The sequence below is a fragment of the Cylas formicarius genome, unplaced genomic scaffold (assembly GCF_029955315.1).
Source record: "Cylas formicarius isolate icCylForm1 unplaced genomic scaffold, icCylForm1.1 PGA_scaffold_8__14_contigs__length_24414737, whole genome shotgun sequence".
Taxonomy (NCBI): Eukaryota; Metazoa; Arthropoda; class Insecta; order Coleoptera; family Brentidae; genus Cylas; species Cylas formicarius.
This window is the reverse complement of record NW_026844361.1, coordinates 19,075,802-19,093,171: the sequence shown is the minus strand read 5'-3', so window position 1 is coordinate 19,093,171 and position 17,370 is coordinate 19,075,802. Positions and strand designations below refer to the sequence as shown.

The 17,370-nt window shown below is 35.3% G+C and overlaps 1 long non-coding RNA gene across 1 annotated transcript in view; it reads right to left on the bottom strand.

The window, feature by feature from the left end:
* LOC132706600 (uncharacterized) overlaps positions 1-11,959 on the bottom strand; it is a 32,356-nt gene extending 20,397 nt beyond the window's left edge. Inside the window, exon 1 of the long non-coding RNA XR_009619603.1 lies at positions 11,885-11,959. This is a non-coding gene — a long non-coding RNA (uncharacterized LOC132706600). The remainder of the gene's footprint in view (positions 1-11,884) is intronic.
* Positions 11,960-17,370: the final 5,411 nt, after the last annotated feature.

Sequence of the window (17,370 nt, the reverse complement as noted above, 5' to 3'; positions counted from 1 at the left end):
TTGCAAACGAAACATTTCCAAAGACGTTATTTTGACAATTCAAACGGGGAATCGGCTGGAAAATTACGACCAAGGCGAAACACGGGCATAAACTTTTCCCCCTTTCCCTCCCGCTACGTCACATTCCAGTATCGGACCTGGAGTTTTAGTTAGACTCGGGGGCACAGTTCAATTTTGACACTTCCGTATGAGATTTTTTTTGTCATTGGAAATAATAAAATTGAAAAACATTTTTACTATTGTAGTACAGGATATTAATGGTACTGTACTGTTAATATTGAGCCTTAGTTGAGAGAAAAGTTTGTAAAAATGAAAAAAAAATCTTGGAAGTCTTGTTAAAATAAATGTAGTTTTGACATCTTGCTCAGAACTTCAATTACATAATACATTAAAAATTTAATCTTACAAAGAAATAACTAAACTCTAAACTAAGACACCGAACCCTTAAATTTTATGTTTGGTCAGTTCTTTGCCAAGGTGCAGAGGCCTGGAAATTAAAATTCTATAAATAAATTAGAAGCATTCGGGATGTGATGCCGTGGATCGCATAAGAAATGAAGAAGAGCTTCGAAGAGCACAAATAGAAGATCGTGAACCTTGCGAAGTAATTAAGGGTAGAGAAATATCCTACTTGGGACATATTATGAGAGGAGAACGATATGAATTCCAGTGCGTTATCCTTCGAAGTAAGATCCAAGGAGGGACAGGGGGAATAGGAAGAAAGAAACTCTCGTGGTTGCGGAAAGGGATTGAAAAGTTTCAAGATCTCCTAAATGCTGCAATTAACAGAAACATATGACAAGAATTTGCATGGCACTCTAAGGAGAATAAATTTTCGCTAAATTGTAGAAATATTACATGGCAAAAAATTGTCATTAAAATTAGAGGAAGACCTATATTTATAAATAATATATAAATCAGTTTTTTTATAATTTGCCTATAATACTGTCGGTAATATCTAGTCAATTTTTTAATTCGTATTTTCACTAAAAACTTTTCGTTTTCGATAAGTTCTGCATAATCTATGACTCGATACAATGACCAGACATGTCCGATGTGCCGAAAATTATTTTTCAATTGTCGATTTCTAGAAAATAACCATAAAATTCTAATTTTTAGGTTAAACTTTTTTACGGTTCAACAAATTTTATATCTGATACTTGTATTTTAAGTTTTAGAAAATGCAGGATTTTTTTCTCGTAAAAACAAAAAAAAAACTTCATGTTGTTACCAAGAAAAGAGTCCCAAAATGGCAACGATGAGAAATAGCGTAGTATATCAACGGATGTCAAAGATATTCCTAAAAATTCTCCCGCAACTCTTTGAAATCCCTTTAAATGTCGTTCTTTCGCGTTTACTTTATAACGAAATACGAATTTTTCGTATATGGTAGCTCCTAGGCCAGCTGGCTCCGGCACTGCGCGTACCACCCGACCCCCCCGGCCCCGCGACGCTCGCCCAATAAATTTCAGGCAACCACGCCTTGTGCTTTTAAACTTATATATTTCAAGAAAATGAAACTTTCGCCTGACATTATGAACTAGAAGGTGCCTCAAATATAAATTATCTGCCTCGGCATAAAACAAATTAACACGTCAGGCTCCCCCCGCCACCACCCTCTCTACGTCAGCCGTAGAAGGAGACGGTTTTCGCGCGTCTACGGCGTAGACAAAGACGCCGAGACGCCCGCGGGCTCTAAATTAAGATTAAGAATAGAGAAAATAAGATAGATGTGGCCGCCATTTTCGCGGAGTATTTTGCTCGCTTGCATTTCATTGTAGCTCCAGCGGACCGGCTGAGTCGCGCTCGGCAAGTGTTGGAGACGCGCCGACTATATTCGCGGTCTACCCTTTCGAGCGTTTCTCAAAGTAAAATTACGTTCAACTTCGGAAAACTAAGAAAATTATGCCGGAGAGATGGAAGATGCCTCGCCTATGGTAATATTTCGCTGCCTCCGCACCGCCGCCGCCGCCGCCGACGTCGTCGTCGTCATATTAAATTTCGGAAATCAGAAAGTTTTTGCATGCCACGGGCATCGTCGCTCCAACCTCCCTCCCCCCCCCCCAACCTAGGATCTGAAATTCTTGACTGTTCCGCGGCTGTCCATTTAATTAATAAAATAAATCTATTCTATAATCCTTTCATACCTAATTATTATATTTCATATATCATAAGGTATATATGCTTTAAAATCTATATAGTTTGATTCAGTTGGATTAAGTTGAGCAAAAAAGTTTGAATTTAAAAAGAAGCGTTTAATTTGAACATTTTAGAAACTGTCCAAAATAATGTGAGTACCTTTGGGATGTTATCAGTAGAGGGCGCAGTGCGCGGTCTCACTGCTGAATAAAAGTGATTTAAAAATGTCTGCGAATTATTTTTTAATAATAATAAGCAAAATATTACGACCTATATCACTAACCAAGAAAAGTAAGTTGACATTTTGTATTCGTATACTTATTCTTTATCTGACACCGCTGTATATTTGGTACTAGTATATTATACTCCGCTGCGCTCTGCTTCTGCCAAATAAGCTCGTGACTTAAGAAGTTTACCAAACGTGTTGCATATTATACTTTTTCTACGATCATTAGTTGTTGGGTACATTTTTTCATAAGAACGGTAAAATCTCCGAAAACATCAGATTGCGTCCAAACCTGCGCTTCATTTTTCTATTTGTACCTCCCTTTCTTTTTCTCTTCACTTCTTGTTTTGTTGGTTCATTTTTTATTAGTTATTAGTTATTGTTAATATTCCCAAAATTTCCTCTACTTTCATTTCAATTTCAATTGTTATTAATGCACAACGCTTATTTTTTCAACTCAGTAATTCATCTGTCAAACTGTCCATTTTGATGATAATTTTGCTTAGTTTTAAATTTCATATAATATTTTAAGTAATTTAGGCAAAGTCAAATTTCCAAAATGCAACAAATTATCAACGCTCTTCATTTCACTTAGTTCCTCTCTCTCCCTCTCTCTTTCTCTCTCTCATACACACACATACACATAGTTTTAAATCAACAGTAGAAATAAAAAAAATATATTTTTTATTATATATTATAAACTAAAAATGTAAATAAATAAACAAAGTTTGAGAGACTACTCTGTAATGATCTTGAATTTGTTGTTTCCAGGAATATTTTATAATTTCGAACTTGTATTTTATTCTGTGGTAAAATGATAAAAATCATCGATTCTCGCTTACGGCCTACGACTATAACAGATTAATTTGAGCCGGAATTTTTTTCCATAGATCGAAAGTCAATTTACTTTAAAATTTGTAATTTAATACTCAAAATGCAAGTTTTCCAACAAAATCTATTCTCCAAACCCGAAAATGACTCCGCCGCCAGTAACGGGCTCCGATTTTTCGACGGCAGCCCGAAAGCTTCCGCGGCAAACTCGAAACTCTTCGTCCCCAATCTATTTCCAATTAGCATACAACTCCCGGGAAAGTTTCCCTCCAAATTCTGGAACAATACAATTGAATGGAACGTCCCAAAACGCGTCAAATTTGAGGCGAGAGAAGAGCGAGTCTTAAATTTAATTTAAAGACACCAGTCGTAGTTGGCGCTGCTGGGTGGATGCAAAGTCGGCACGGAAGACAGTCGTCGTCGGTCTGTGTGTAGCGGAGTTGCCGCCCAAGCCTCCCACGATTTAATTAAACAATTTGTAAAAGCGTGCCTTGAATATATTGACAACTGACGACTAAACACGAGAGTACAGACAAAAGGAGTTTTCGATGGCGTCTGTTTGTTCGAAGTGGGAGAAAGACGGAAAACAGAACTCGTTAATTTCGATTTCCGAATAGAAGAGAACTAAAAGTGATCAGAATTGCGTCCTAATTGCTTGAACTTTTGCAAGAATTATAAAAATGGGTATTGTAAGTTCAGCTTTAGCATCATGTGGATAAGATAGAAACATCCACACTATTTATTAATGATGGCAGTTTTTATAAGGACTGACTAAACCAATACATAGTCAAATAAACTTAAATATGAATAAAAAAACTTAAAGCTCAGAAAAATTTGAATTTTTTAGAAGCAGTTCCATTTTACGGGGATGTGCGCAATTTATTTTAGCAAATAAATCTGGTATTTAAGATGTCAAATGATATGTAAAGTCGGAATAAAGTATAATTTTTATTTTTACAAGGGCACCAAATTCGCTGACGTATATTATTATGTTTTGACACATACTATCATATATCAATTTTTCAAAGAAACTTCCACAGGCTGTTGTAATACTTTTAACAAAACTTCTGAATTCCTCCTGCCATCGCAAACAGCTAATGAAATTCGATTTGAAACTAATTAACTTACTAAACTAACCAAAACTAACATACGTTTTACCATTGAGTTGGAAACTAATAATAAACTCTCATTCTTAGGTATTCTATTCAATAGTAAATCAGACCTAACCCTAGGTCATTGCGTATACAGAAAACCTACGCACACAGACGTGAACGTGAACACATCACCATCTGGCCCAAAAATCATGGTTTATCAACTCTCTTGTTTACAGAGCTTTAAAACTATCTCAGCCTAATTTCCATATTAAAGATATTATGCGTTCCACCAAAAAATACACTTCACCACGATCTTCCAATAGCAATCAGGCCGAAAGCAATCCTACACTTGCCACACTGGTCCGTCCTTACATTCAAAACATCACTGACCACATATCAAAAGTTCTAAAGAAACGTCAAAACCAACGTCAAATCTCTCAACATCTTCGATCCGTCAAAGACAAATTTCCATTTGAGTTTACGACATTCCATTCATGCGCGGCAAAGAATACATTGTAGAGACTGGACGAAAAATATCAACTATGCTCAAAGAACACGAAAGAGCCTTACGACTAAGACAAATAAACTCATCAGCACTTGCCGAACACAATCACGAAACTGGACATAAAATTTTATTCGATAAAAATAAAATTCTTGCATGTAATCAATTTTTCTACCAACGAAAAATCCGAGAGTCTGTAGAAATCTATAGACAACCTAACAATCTTAGTAGGTGTTTATGTCCCTCATTTAGCTCCGCCATCATCATCATATATAAGCAGAGAGAGCTGAAGAATCCAACAGGATGATTGGCGAACCGTCAGCAAGTTGGACTCAGCAAAAAACCGAAGTTTTGTAAAAAAAATATCATATATTGTATCAATATATATCACTGTGACTAAACTAAATTGATGGAGATCAATTAAATTTATTCATTATTTACATTTTTAAGTTGTAAAATGTTGGTAACCATTGAACACATTTGACAAAAATCAGCTTTGAACCGTTGCTCTAACTATGGACAATTAAAAAAAAAAGGTTTTAATTTCAAGGACCATCCGTTTCCGTAATTAACTCCTCCGATCGATCGGAAAATTCGCACCGCGCGCCCCTGGTTTGGTGGAACGCTTTTGCCAAACAGAAAGCGCGGCAGTTTTATAATATCGCCCGTCGAAAACTTAGCTTTCCGCAAATAAGGCTGGTAATTTGGTAAGGAAATTACTGTTTATTCTGGGGAAGTTTGTTTCTCTTAGCTCGGATAGTCCGCGAGATGCCAAGCCCCCGGATAACTTTACCCGAGAGTAAACACAAAAAGTTATACGTCATGCTCGGCTTATCCGGCAAGTTTTATTAATTGGACTTGTCTGATTGGTGGATCATATCATTTGCTTCCCTTCTTTTTCTAGTATTTGAAGCCGACCTTCCAAATGGTATTGCACGAAATTTCCGTGTCAACCGTAACTATCAAGATTCAATATTGGGAGAGTTATGGTGACTCTTTGGACTCTCCCCATAGCTACAGAGCTTGTTCTAGGTTCGTCTTTCTGATTAGATACTGGCTCCTTGAAAATGCATCTGGTTTGGTTACTGACGACAGACACATACGACCTCTCGATTGGCCTTTACGTTGAAACAATACGTGTGTGGCTGTTTTCTCCTCTTCTTGATCGAATCAGCATTCAATGTTTTCTTCTACGCCCATTAGGCTAGATGCCTATGGAGCCGGCATTCGTTCGTCACAAGACCATTATTCTTCCTTTTGTACGTTAGCAACAGTGACTTTTATAGTTTCTCCAACAGTGCGAGGTCGACTTTGAGGCAGACCCAAACTAATGACAAATGATAAATCAGCCGTGTTCTCCTTCTGGTAATAAGTAGTGACTTCCCATCAGTCTAAAAACAGTATAACTTCTTCTCTCTGCATGGTAGCTTGCTTTGGTAGAATTTGATGCTTCACAACATCTGATCTTCTTTTTGAGAGCTTATTTGGTAGTAATTATAAAGTGATACTTATCAATATAAACCGTTTAGTCCCAAAACCTATCGAATTAAGGAAGTTTTATGGACAATCTTCTCTATTTTTGTCTTTGAATTGAGGATCTTCTCCTTCATTGTAGACCGGTACCGTTGGAGTATCTCACAATGAGGTTCTTTTTCTATTCTGAGTATCAGAAACAGCATCCTAGCTAGATTTAATACAAATTTAATGTTTTTTACTCTTTTATTGTTCAAGTTAGTTCAAATTAAAAAAATGGTACGCCGAGAGCCAAAGTTTGGGGTTCATCCTAGTCCTGAAAACCGTATTTCTTCCGCATTAACCGAGTCGTTATAATACCCTCCGCATTATCTCTCGCGAAATTTAATACCGTTTAAGTGAAAATCACTGATTTCCTATAAGGATCGCAAATTGATTAAATTTTCCCAACCCCCCCGTGCGGCGTAATCTCATTAGGAATTAATTTTAATTTGATATCAACCGCCGAAATGTTGGAGGGATCAAGCAACGTCCCGACGCACCCGACGAATGTCGTCATTGTGCTCGACCGTCGTTGCTTTCTCAGGTGTGTTTTGGTGGTTGCGGACGTGAACACTTTTGCTACGTTCCAAAAAACGGGGAAAGGATAGAGATAACCTCATTCTCTAGGTGATTTACAATAGTTATTTATAAAAAAGGCAATAAATAATTGAGAGAGTACTTGTTTTGCAACACTAGTATAAAGCATGTTTTTAAATACGACCAAAGTTAGCGGTCGCCTATTTCAGTCAATATTTCAGGTAGATGATGAACTTATATACATACTCCTAATTAATATTAAAAAGATTAATTAAAATTAATCTATCGTGTTAACAGTAATAACGATATAAATAAAATGACCAGTACATTATCGACATTCATTCTAATGAAAAGAAGTAATAGTAATTCTCTCCTTATCAGTGAACGAAAAAGTATGTAGCCTAGTATAAAATGTTCAAACATGAAAAACTGCAAATGGAGATATATAAATCATTGCCGCAAAGAATGGTCAGCAGTGGAACTTCCAAAATAAATCGCAGTAAATCGCAGTAAAAGGACGACTTCCTTGAAGCAGGTGAATTTTCATGTAAGGATTAAGTAAAGTCCCTTTACTTCAGGGCACTGAGGTTCTTTGTATGCTAAGAAAATGAATGTAAAAATATTAATAACGCTCGTAAAGCTTTCATAAAATACGATTCGGAAAGAAGGACGACTAAAAGACGGTATAAGTCAATATGAATTCTTTGACATCTTTTAAGTTCGTATTCAATAACACAGACATAAGTCCTTCATCTTCTTCCACAACCGGCAACCGTGAGGCAAGTGAGTGGGACGTTCTATACCTGGTCCGTTCGAAAATTAAAAACTGCCCCTCTCAAATTCCGAACTTTGTTCAAATTCGTAGAGTGTTAAGCACACATATCGGTGCTGCTGTCGTAACGCCTACAATAGTGTGAAGAGGCCGGAATTATTTCTTCATTCTTATTGAACATTAGTTGAATTAAAGCCCAATAAACATGAGTAAGTTTCCTAGTAACCTAGTAAAAGTTTTACGAACATAAAATCGATAAGATCTTTTTTGAACGTTAACATTTTTCACCTTTTCCTTATTTTTTCAGTTCTTTTTGATACAAAGAAGCCACAATCTTAATTTCTTCACATTTCTCTTATTTTCATCAGTTAATTGGTATTGATAATTAAAGGATCTTTAAGGCACTTTGAAGCTTTTCTCTTAATGAAAATGTAAGTAACACCATTGCTGAGCTTATCGAAAAAAAATGTGAACTCAGAAATTGAACAGCGTTTCTATACCTCGAGCTTGATTCTCATTTTTCTATATCGATATGCGTATGTAGTGAATAAAACTTTTTTCTGGTTAGCTATGCTGACCCGATAAATAGAATTTCTTAATTCTTGTGAACTTTTTTCTATTCTTAGTTAGTGATAAACAAAATCATTAATACTTTTAACTAACACGGAACATGTGGAAATCGAGTGGTATTTTGGGCTAAAAGCTTTTCTCTTGTTTTGTTTTTATTTCGATAGCGAATGCGTATAAAGAAAAACGTTTTTCAAAATGGATTTTCGTCAATTAAAAGCCAGCTCAGTTCAAAAACTTTTTTCTAATTATGGTTGTAAAAAATCAAATGAAATAATGGAGCCCTATAAGTATAATTTCTGGGTACTTCCGCCTTGTTCTATAATTCTTCGGTACCGATAAACGTAAAATCGTTAAGGACTTCAGAACTTTAGGTTAAAAATAGGTATTTTATTTCATATTTTCTTCATATTGCTATTTTTGTATTAGTATTAATAAAAACAAAGTCTTCTGTATCTGGCTTCCTTAACAATTTAGATAGCGGAAAACGCGTGGAACTTGAAAGTTTTTTAATCGATACCCAGGAGAAAAACTCTTCTCATTAGCGTCGGCAAAAATCTAAAAGATACATCGTAGGCCCGAACACGTTCCCCTGTCGACGATATAACTCAAGGGAGGAAACAAAAGCAACCTAAGATGCAATTAAAATCCTGAGATTTCCATTGGCCCGGAGAACGGCTACGATTCGCTCCCTTAAGTCCGAGTGAGTATAAGTCTGAATATTCAGGGAAGCGCCAACCCCATAGCAATTCCCGTCAGCGTTTTGCTTAATGTTTGCCGTTTACGTTTGGGACATTTTAAAACGTGAATAGCAGCGGCGAAGATTAACAGAAGACGCTTTCGTTGTTTGCCAGGATCGAGCTTTGAGCATGTGCGCCAGTTCATAACGTGGCGAAAAAAACTTATTTACATATACATAGTATAGGCAGGAAGTTTGTTTCACACTGAAAAAGCAAGGAGCCTTCCTGCAAAATCTGCAACGTTTTCAGAACTCTTGAGTTATTTTCAGACGGCATCTGTTGTCGGCAAGAATTTATCCTACAATAAGAAAAACTAAAACGAGAGGGCTTTTGTCTTAACAAAATGAGTAGATTTAATTTCCGAAAAAGATTAGGGTTCAAAAAGGCTTAACAGTTTACCAAAAATTGAAGTTTTGGTTAGTTGTTCCCTCCAACGCTCTTGAGAAGCTTTTCTCACTTATCGCATTTGGACACACGTTGTTCCCTAGCAAATCGTGTTTAGATTAATAGAATTTATACCAGAGTTTAAAAAATTGTAGCCCTTAGAGTTTTTTAATTTATTCAAAATTTGTTGTTTTTGTTTTAATATACGGGAAATTAAGCATTTTTTTAAATAACCGATTCGTTTCTGAACCCAACAAAGTCTTTAGAAACGAGATAAGGCTTCAAAAAGGCGTAACAGTTAACCAAGAATTGAAGTGTGGTTTCGGTTAGTTGTTAGTTTATAAGTCGTTTTTCGACGTCACTTGTCGACAAGAGAAAATATTTTGTTGCAAAGTGAATCTTAATTAATTAATAATAAGTTGAATAGGGTAAGTTGATAATATTCTGATTGCATATACAACTTTGAAATATAGGATTTTTTTTATTAGACAGAAAAGCAGAAAATTGGATGAACCGAAGGGCAAACAACAAAAAATTAAAAATTAAAGGAGCGAGTATATAATTTATTACTCAACATTTGGAAGATAGAACGGCCAGTCTTGAAAATGCAGAGACATACTGTTAAGAAATACATTTCCGTGTGCAATTTGAAAGTTACAAACTTTTTGCTGTGGATATATGCCGTCCTTTTATTTACCATTTTTTATTACGACTTTTTCCGAATAGTAGAAATTATTGTTTTGAAAGGTGAGATATCTATTTAGCAATGAATTTTGAAATCGGATACATGGACGTTTATTAAATAATTTTTTTTGACAAGTATGATGATATTTCAGACTCTGAAAGAATTTAAGTGAAGTTTAATTTTTCTAAAATTGAAAGGCATTGCATCGAGAGTTGTAGCAGATTCCTTTACTTATTACTCTATTAAAGTGCTTTGCTTATTGATGTTGTTTGATTATAACATTGTCTTTTAAATTGTGATGTCAAAGGGGTTGAATGAGCAGCTATGCTCGATGTGGCCACCTTTATTTATATTGAATGGAATTGAAATGATCGCAGAGCATTGCATAACATCGGCATACAACATCTGAAAATATTGCCTCCAAATTTGATATGAAAAAAGTGCGAAAGGCATTAATCATAATGAAAGAAAATACTATTAATTAGAATTAAAAAGACTTATACTTTTACTACGTTTGGGACAACTAATATAATATCAAAGTAAGTTTTAAAATTTCTTAGTAATGAACCTTCACACATCGTAAAAGTAAAACCTATATTGAAAATCTTATATTTTGTACTGCACAATTTTTATTTTCAATTACAAGATGCTTGAAACGCTACATAGGACCTTTACCAGCAAAAGTGCACCTAGAACTAATAGGAACTTGGACAAAATTTTATTTGAAAAATATTGCTTATAAAAGTAAAAAATAATTTCGTAATTCTATGTAACAAATATAAGCAATTAATAATGTAAAATTTAAATCCGCTTTGAAGCGCGCTGTCATTGGCTGTGGCCGGTTGTGACGTCAATTCGCTGGTTAGAATATGCGTCAGCATAGAGAAGCCGTTAGAGAACGGCAACACGCTCATCATCAGTGTTTCAATTTTAATTTTAGTCGCTTGCTTTTGTGTTTAGTATCAAAAAGAAAATTATGAAAATCACGAAGCCGATTTTTAAAAGCTGATTCTGATAATTTCACTGTAGCGAATATGTTTTTATGTTTTTCTTTTGCTGAGTTTTACGGTGTTCCTAGAGATTTTAGCCACTAGTTTTAAATCAATATAATATTGTATTCAGCTTAAAGCCTTCTAGTTTTTAAAGAAACAAAAAGTGTTCTTTATTTTTTACAGATTGGAAAGCCTATGGAGACTGCAGTAGGACGGGTGCAATTTCGAAGAGTGAAAGATGTTAAAAAAGTAAAACCTAACCATAATGTTAACCAAAAAACTTTTATTTTCTGGTAAAGGAATAAAAAGTTTATCTGACGTTTTATGGGTTGTACTGAAACACGTTGGTTATTATCATGTAAAGCACACTAAGCACAAATACACACTGTGTGTTAAATAAAAAGACACTTTACACGATCCCAAAATAAACGTAAATAACATAATTCTCGGCCTTTAACCTTAGAATAACACATGTCGCCGTATCGATCGAAAAGCAGCGGTATGACGTCACGATCAAAGGCGGGTGTCACAATTTGAATTATTTATTGGAACTTAAAAGTTGGGTTTTGAGTTTTGATATTTGGTATGCGTTATTTAAATTGTTGAAATTTCCTATTACTGCTAGAAATTGTAATTTACATTTTCTCTAATTGCCACTTTCCTATTTCTTATACGAAACTATCAAAAATTTGGGAGTAAATCACGGTACAAAACTAATTTCAGAATAAACACAAAATAATTCACAAAATTTCCGAAAGAAAATAAAAAAAAAGATCTAGCAGGCTCTTTTTGTCGACATATTCTGACCATTAGACCATGGGTTCGCTTCGATATCTTGAAGCGCACTTGCGATAATTCAAAAAAAGGTAAACGGTCGCGCATAAAATCTACATAACTCACCAAGATTTCAAAAGGAGAAAAACCAAACGGAATTCATGGCCGGCCACGATGTCGCCGGCGTTAAACTCAAAATCGGACTGCCCGAAATAAAATTCGAAAATGAAAATTTAAATTCGGACCAGTTCCGATCGACTTATTGTCGACAAACTCGAAAAACGAGTCCCGGTTTTTGGATGGACACTACGCGATGCCAGTTTCGGGGTTGCAATTGTTACTTGACCGAGTGTGGCCGGTTTCGCATACCCGTAGGGCAGTTTCTAGCATACGGTTGACCCTTTCTTGGATTTCTCACGATAGAAGGGAACAGGTTTTCGCCGATTGACCGGTGGCTCGTTTTTTTGTTCACGACGACGCGGATGACCTCGATTGGGGCGGTTGAGTTCGGGGCTCGGTTGGGGATGAACATTTTTGTCATGAGACGTGTACGAGGTTGCCCTTACATTTTTACATCCTGCCTATAGAAAAGCGTAAATATGAAAAATTAATATTTTATTTAATAATAAACAAATTTATTTTAAAGCATACAGGGTAGCTCAAAAAGCACGCGATTAATAAAACACACATTTAAAAAAAGTGTTTTAAATTTAACCTAATAGTTTTTCCAATATTTTAAGTTTTATAAAAAAATACTAGTTTTACGACTACCATATACGCCATTATTTTCAAACGGTAGATCACTCATATATGATATTAGCTTTTTTTAAAAATGACGTAAAATATATTTACAAGAATTTGAATTAGATGCTTCGGGGTGTTGTATATATCATAAATTGAAAAATCTCGATTTTCTTAAATAGCACACCATACATGCATATTGTAAATTTTTTCTAAAAGATCTCAAAAAAAGCTACAACATGTATTAAGTGTGTCATATGCCTATTTTAGTGCTTTGTAATTTATTTTAACTTTTCCAGTATTTACCCTTCTTTCTGTCTAAGACTTTTTTACATAACATTAGTTGACCATGACAAAATGACAATTGTCAATTTTTTACATGACAACTAAATAAATAAATTCATAAAATTTATTGTGGTGTCCGTAACTTAAAAAGGAAACTTAGTATAGGTTTTCCTAAAGCTGGGTCAATTGATATGATTTATATACCGGGTGTTGACAGAAAACTTTAAAAGACGAAGTACCCTAATAAACATAAACAAATTTTTTGTCTAAAATAATGTTATCCGATGAACCTACTTTTCGCAGTAATCGTCATGACATGAATTGTTCAACAGTTCATCCATTCCGGGTACGCGAAGTGCAAAACCAAAATCATTGGTCACTTAATGTGTGGCTGGAATAAAACACTTTAAAGTTATTGGACCATATTTCCTGCGCAAACAAAATTATTAATCTCAGCTTGTTCACAAAAATGGATCAGTAGAGTTGGATTTATTGGATTAAATCATACAGCTATTAGATAATATAGTGGCGCTACTATGGTAAAAAATGTTGCGCCGCAGGTGGCTATGATATTCTCGTAGAGAAGGTGTGGATCTTTTGCGCATGCGTCAAATTGACTAATTTTCATATACACATTCATTTAAATTTTTACATTGTGTTCATTTTCCAACTATATCTTCTGTGAACTTCGAAACGAGTTAATGAAATACTGCTGTTATGCTATGCTATGCAATGCTATTATAATTAAAGGTAATTTGTAGTTGTGGCATAAACCACAATCTTGTCTACAGGACTGGAGTGTGCATCTGGAAAAAAATATGTCTTAATAAGACAATTTTCCTTTTGTTTCATGTGAGCTTACACTTACTAAAACATTTCGAGCATTTCTGGAAAAGTGATTTTTGGTTGTTTACATTTGAATCCAGATGGCAATGAAAAATAGGAAAATTATTGTGCTAATTGATACTAGTATTTAAAGCAATTGCTGTTAAACATTTTTGACGGGGAATTTTTTACAGTAGCCACAATGCAACTTTTGCTAAATTTTGAGACAATAAACAATACTCTTTAGCGTTTGGTAATGTTAATTCTGTTACATTCACAGCTAATTGTTTATTGACTTGTTATATACTAGTTTTTAAATTTCTTGAATTCAGAATTTGCAATTAGAGCTGCGATTGATTAAAAACAAAATTTCAAATCTCGCGCATGCGCATATTTAACAGACCTCAAAATTTTCTTGCATAATTGCTTTACGAGTTCCTATTCTATTAGCATAGGCAGGGCCTCTATATATCTAATAGCTATATGGATTAAACCTAACAAGAGCCCCGTTGGCTAATAGTTTTCTTAAGGCCAAGCAATAGTCTTGGACAGAATGAAATGCAAATATTGGAAAAGTTAAAATAAATCGCAAAGTATTTGAAGTACTTCTTTTTTTTGTAAAAAAAATTTAGAAAAAGAAAAAAATATGCTGTGAGTGTTCACGTTTCTGTACAAAACAACTGGACATTATCTGCTTCCAACTGCAATGAGACTCCTAACCGTAATGCCCATAGTTTTCTGATTGTTCGACTACCATCGTCAGCCCACAAAACACAAAACCGCTGCTGCTCCTGCTGCTCCCGATATACATTTTAATAGGTTATGCGCCAAGTGCAGAATACAAAGAATCGTTTTTAAGGAGTAAGAAGAGGTCAAAATATCGTCTAATTTTCATTAAAGTTTCGTGGTCGTGAGAATGGTACCAAGATAGCCCAGACTAAATAGACAAGATAAGTCTTTGATAATAGTGGATTCAGTAGAAGAATAGGTTTACTAAGGTCACTGATAGGGGGTGTTTTTTTTTCGATGTATAGAACTTTAAGTTGCAACAAAACAACGATGGATTATTTTTAATTTTATTTATCCGAAAGATAATCTTGTGACATTATATTTTAAATATTATTTCTTGCATATGACCGCCACGGCTGGCGCGGATGTAGTCCAATATGGATGTCCAATTTTCGACGACTTTTTCCAACATTTGTGGCCGTATATCGGCAATAACACGACGAATGTTGTCTTCCAAATGGTCAAGCGTTTGTGGCTTATCCGCATAGACCGATGACTTTACATAGCCCCACAGAAAGTAATCTAGCGGTGTTAAATCATAAGATCTTGGAGGCCAATTCGCAGGTCCAAAACGTGAAATTAGGCGGTCACCAAACGTGTCTTCCAATAAATCGATTGTGGCACGAGCTGTGTGATGTGTTGCGCTGTCTTGTTGAAACCACATCTCCTGGACATCATGGTTATTCAATTCAGGAATGAAAGAGTTAGTAATCATAGCTCTATACCGATCACCGTTGACTGTAACGTTCTGGCCATCATCGTTTTTGAAGAAGTGCGGCACTTTTTTTTGTTGACGTAGCCATTCAACCAGAAGTGCGCTTCATCGCTAAACAAAATTCGCTTATGAAACAACGGCAAGCTCGTTTTGGGCCCATTCGACGAATCTACGCCTTACTTGAGGATCGTTTGGCTTCAATTCTTGCACGAGTTGGATTTTGTAAGCACGTAAACCAAGATCCTTCCGCAAAATCTTCCATAAAGTGGATGGACACAGATCCAATTCCTGTGATCGATGGCGGATGGACTCATTGGGGTCTTCCTCAATGCTACGCTCTACAGCAGCAATAGATTCATCTGTACGCACCGTACGGCGTCTCTGGGGATGCGAGTTATCAATAAGAGTAAACGTGGTGCGAAAACGTTCCATCGTTAATCGAATTAACTGCTCCGATGGACGATTTTGTCGACGATAAATTGGACGTAGTGCGCGATACGTATTCCGCACAGAACCATTATTTTCGAAATAAAATTGCACTATTTGCAAGCGTTGTTCAGGCGTGAGTCTATTCATGATGAATTGCCATACAAAACTGAGAATAAATCACTTGACAGCTGTTAAATCGGTCGCCATCTTGAACAGTAATGCCAACTTAAAATTCTATACATCGAAAAAAAACACCCATTAAATATCTGTAGGGAGAATAGTGACTCTACGGGCAAATATGTGATTAAGGTTGAGCCACCTAATATATACACTCTGGCATAAGAATCACGACAGACAGAATAAAAGTTAAATTTTTGGATACGTCGTGTCAAACTGAATCAAATACGGCTTGTGCAACAAGTGTGCCATTCTAAAAGTCAGTTTGCCTATCAGTATTCTGACAAAAAGAAGTATTTTTAAAACAAGAAACAAAATAAAATTTCAATAGAAGCTGATAACAAAAAGCATCTTTATTTAATTAGAAATTCTGTTTTGGCATTTTTGAATGAAAGGTTAGTTAGAGAAAACTTTATTGAAATATGTGTGAGAAATATACTTTGTGTATCACAATTAGCAACAAATTTGTTATCTGTTTAATTAAGAATAACAATCCTCTTAAGTTTGATAACAAGGGCTGTAAAGTATACAACAATAAAAGAGTGTTAATTGAAGAAGTTCAATAATAATGTCTAGCAGGTAAATACAGAAAACTGGCAACCATGCTTCCTGGCAAGGAAATCTAAGTTGAATGAAAGAAAAGTAAAATATTAATGGTAAAAAATAATTAAGGAAAACGTACATGGAAACATTCCAAAGTTCAAGATTTTAAAACTATAAAAAGAAGGTTTGCTTGATGCCGATCTGTGATGAAGAAAATGAAGTACTGAAATACTTCAAAGAGTTTAAAGACTTGGCAGAATATCAAATAGAGAGGAGTTTTGTAACTTGAAGGCAAAAAATTTGGGATCATTCACCAAACCAGAACAAAATGCGAGATGCTTTTTGTTCGACGCACGATTAGAGCAGAATTTTTGGACACAAGCACTACGGTGAATTTGGGAAATAGCAATGTTTTTTCTGGGTTGGGAGAAAAAACCCATCTGGTCGTAGCTAACTCCCATTGCGCTGGTTGTGCTGAAGTATTTGAAATATTCTCCTTAGCAGACATGTTTATAGCATCTTATTTGTAAAATTTTTGTTTTACAGTTATTAAGATGATTTAAATAATGGGGCTTGATTTAGACATTAATCTGTGGAATTCAATAAAAGTGAATATTTTTTTCTTTTAAATAAATGCGTAAAACATTTAATTTTGGCGATTGGCCAACATAAACATTTTTTCAAACAAATAAAGTAGAAAATAAGCTTCATTTCAGGGCGTCTATCGCGAAAACTTTCAAGGGATCGAAACCGCGTACTTTGGTAAAACGTTTAAATCGCATCAACTGCCGCACTGTTGTTGTTTGCTTAATTAATTAACGAGGCAGTTCGGTAAGTACGAAACTAGCAGTGCGTTATTCGTCCCTTCCAACCCTTATACCGTGGCGTTCAAAACGGCCTTTGGCTACTCGTATCCACGCGAACGCGGACACTGGTCACTTCGACAATAATAACAAGTTTTCATTGTTAAATGCGCAGCTGGAAAATAACAAGCTGTATATTGTATATATAACTACCCCGGAGATCGCCGCTCGGGGTCGTTAGAGACAGGATTTTATTCGGATATACAGAGAGAAGAAGGAATGAAAATGGTAAAATAAAGGGACCG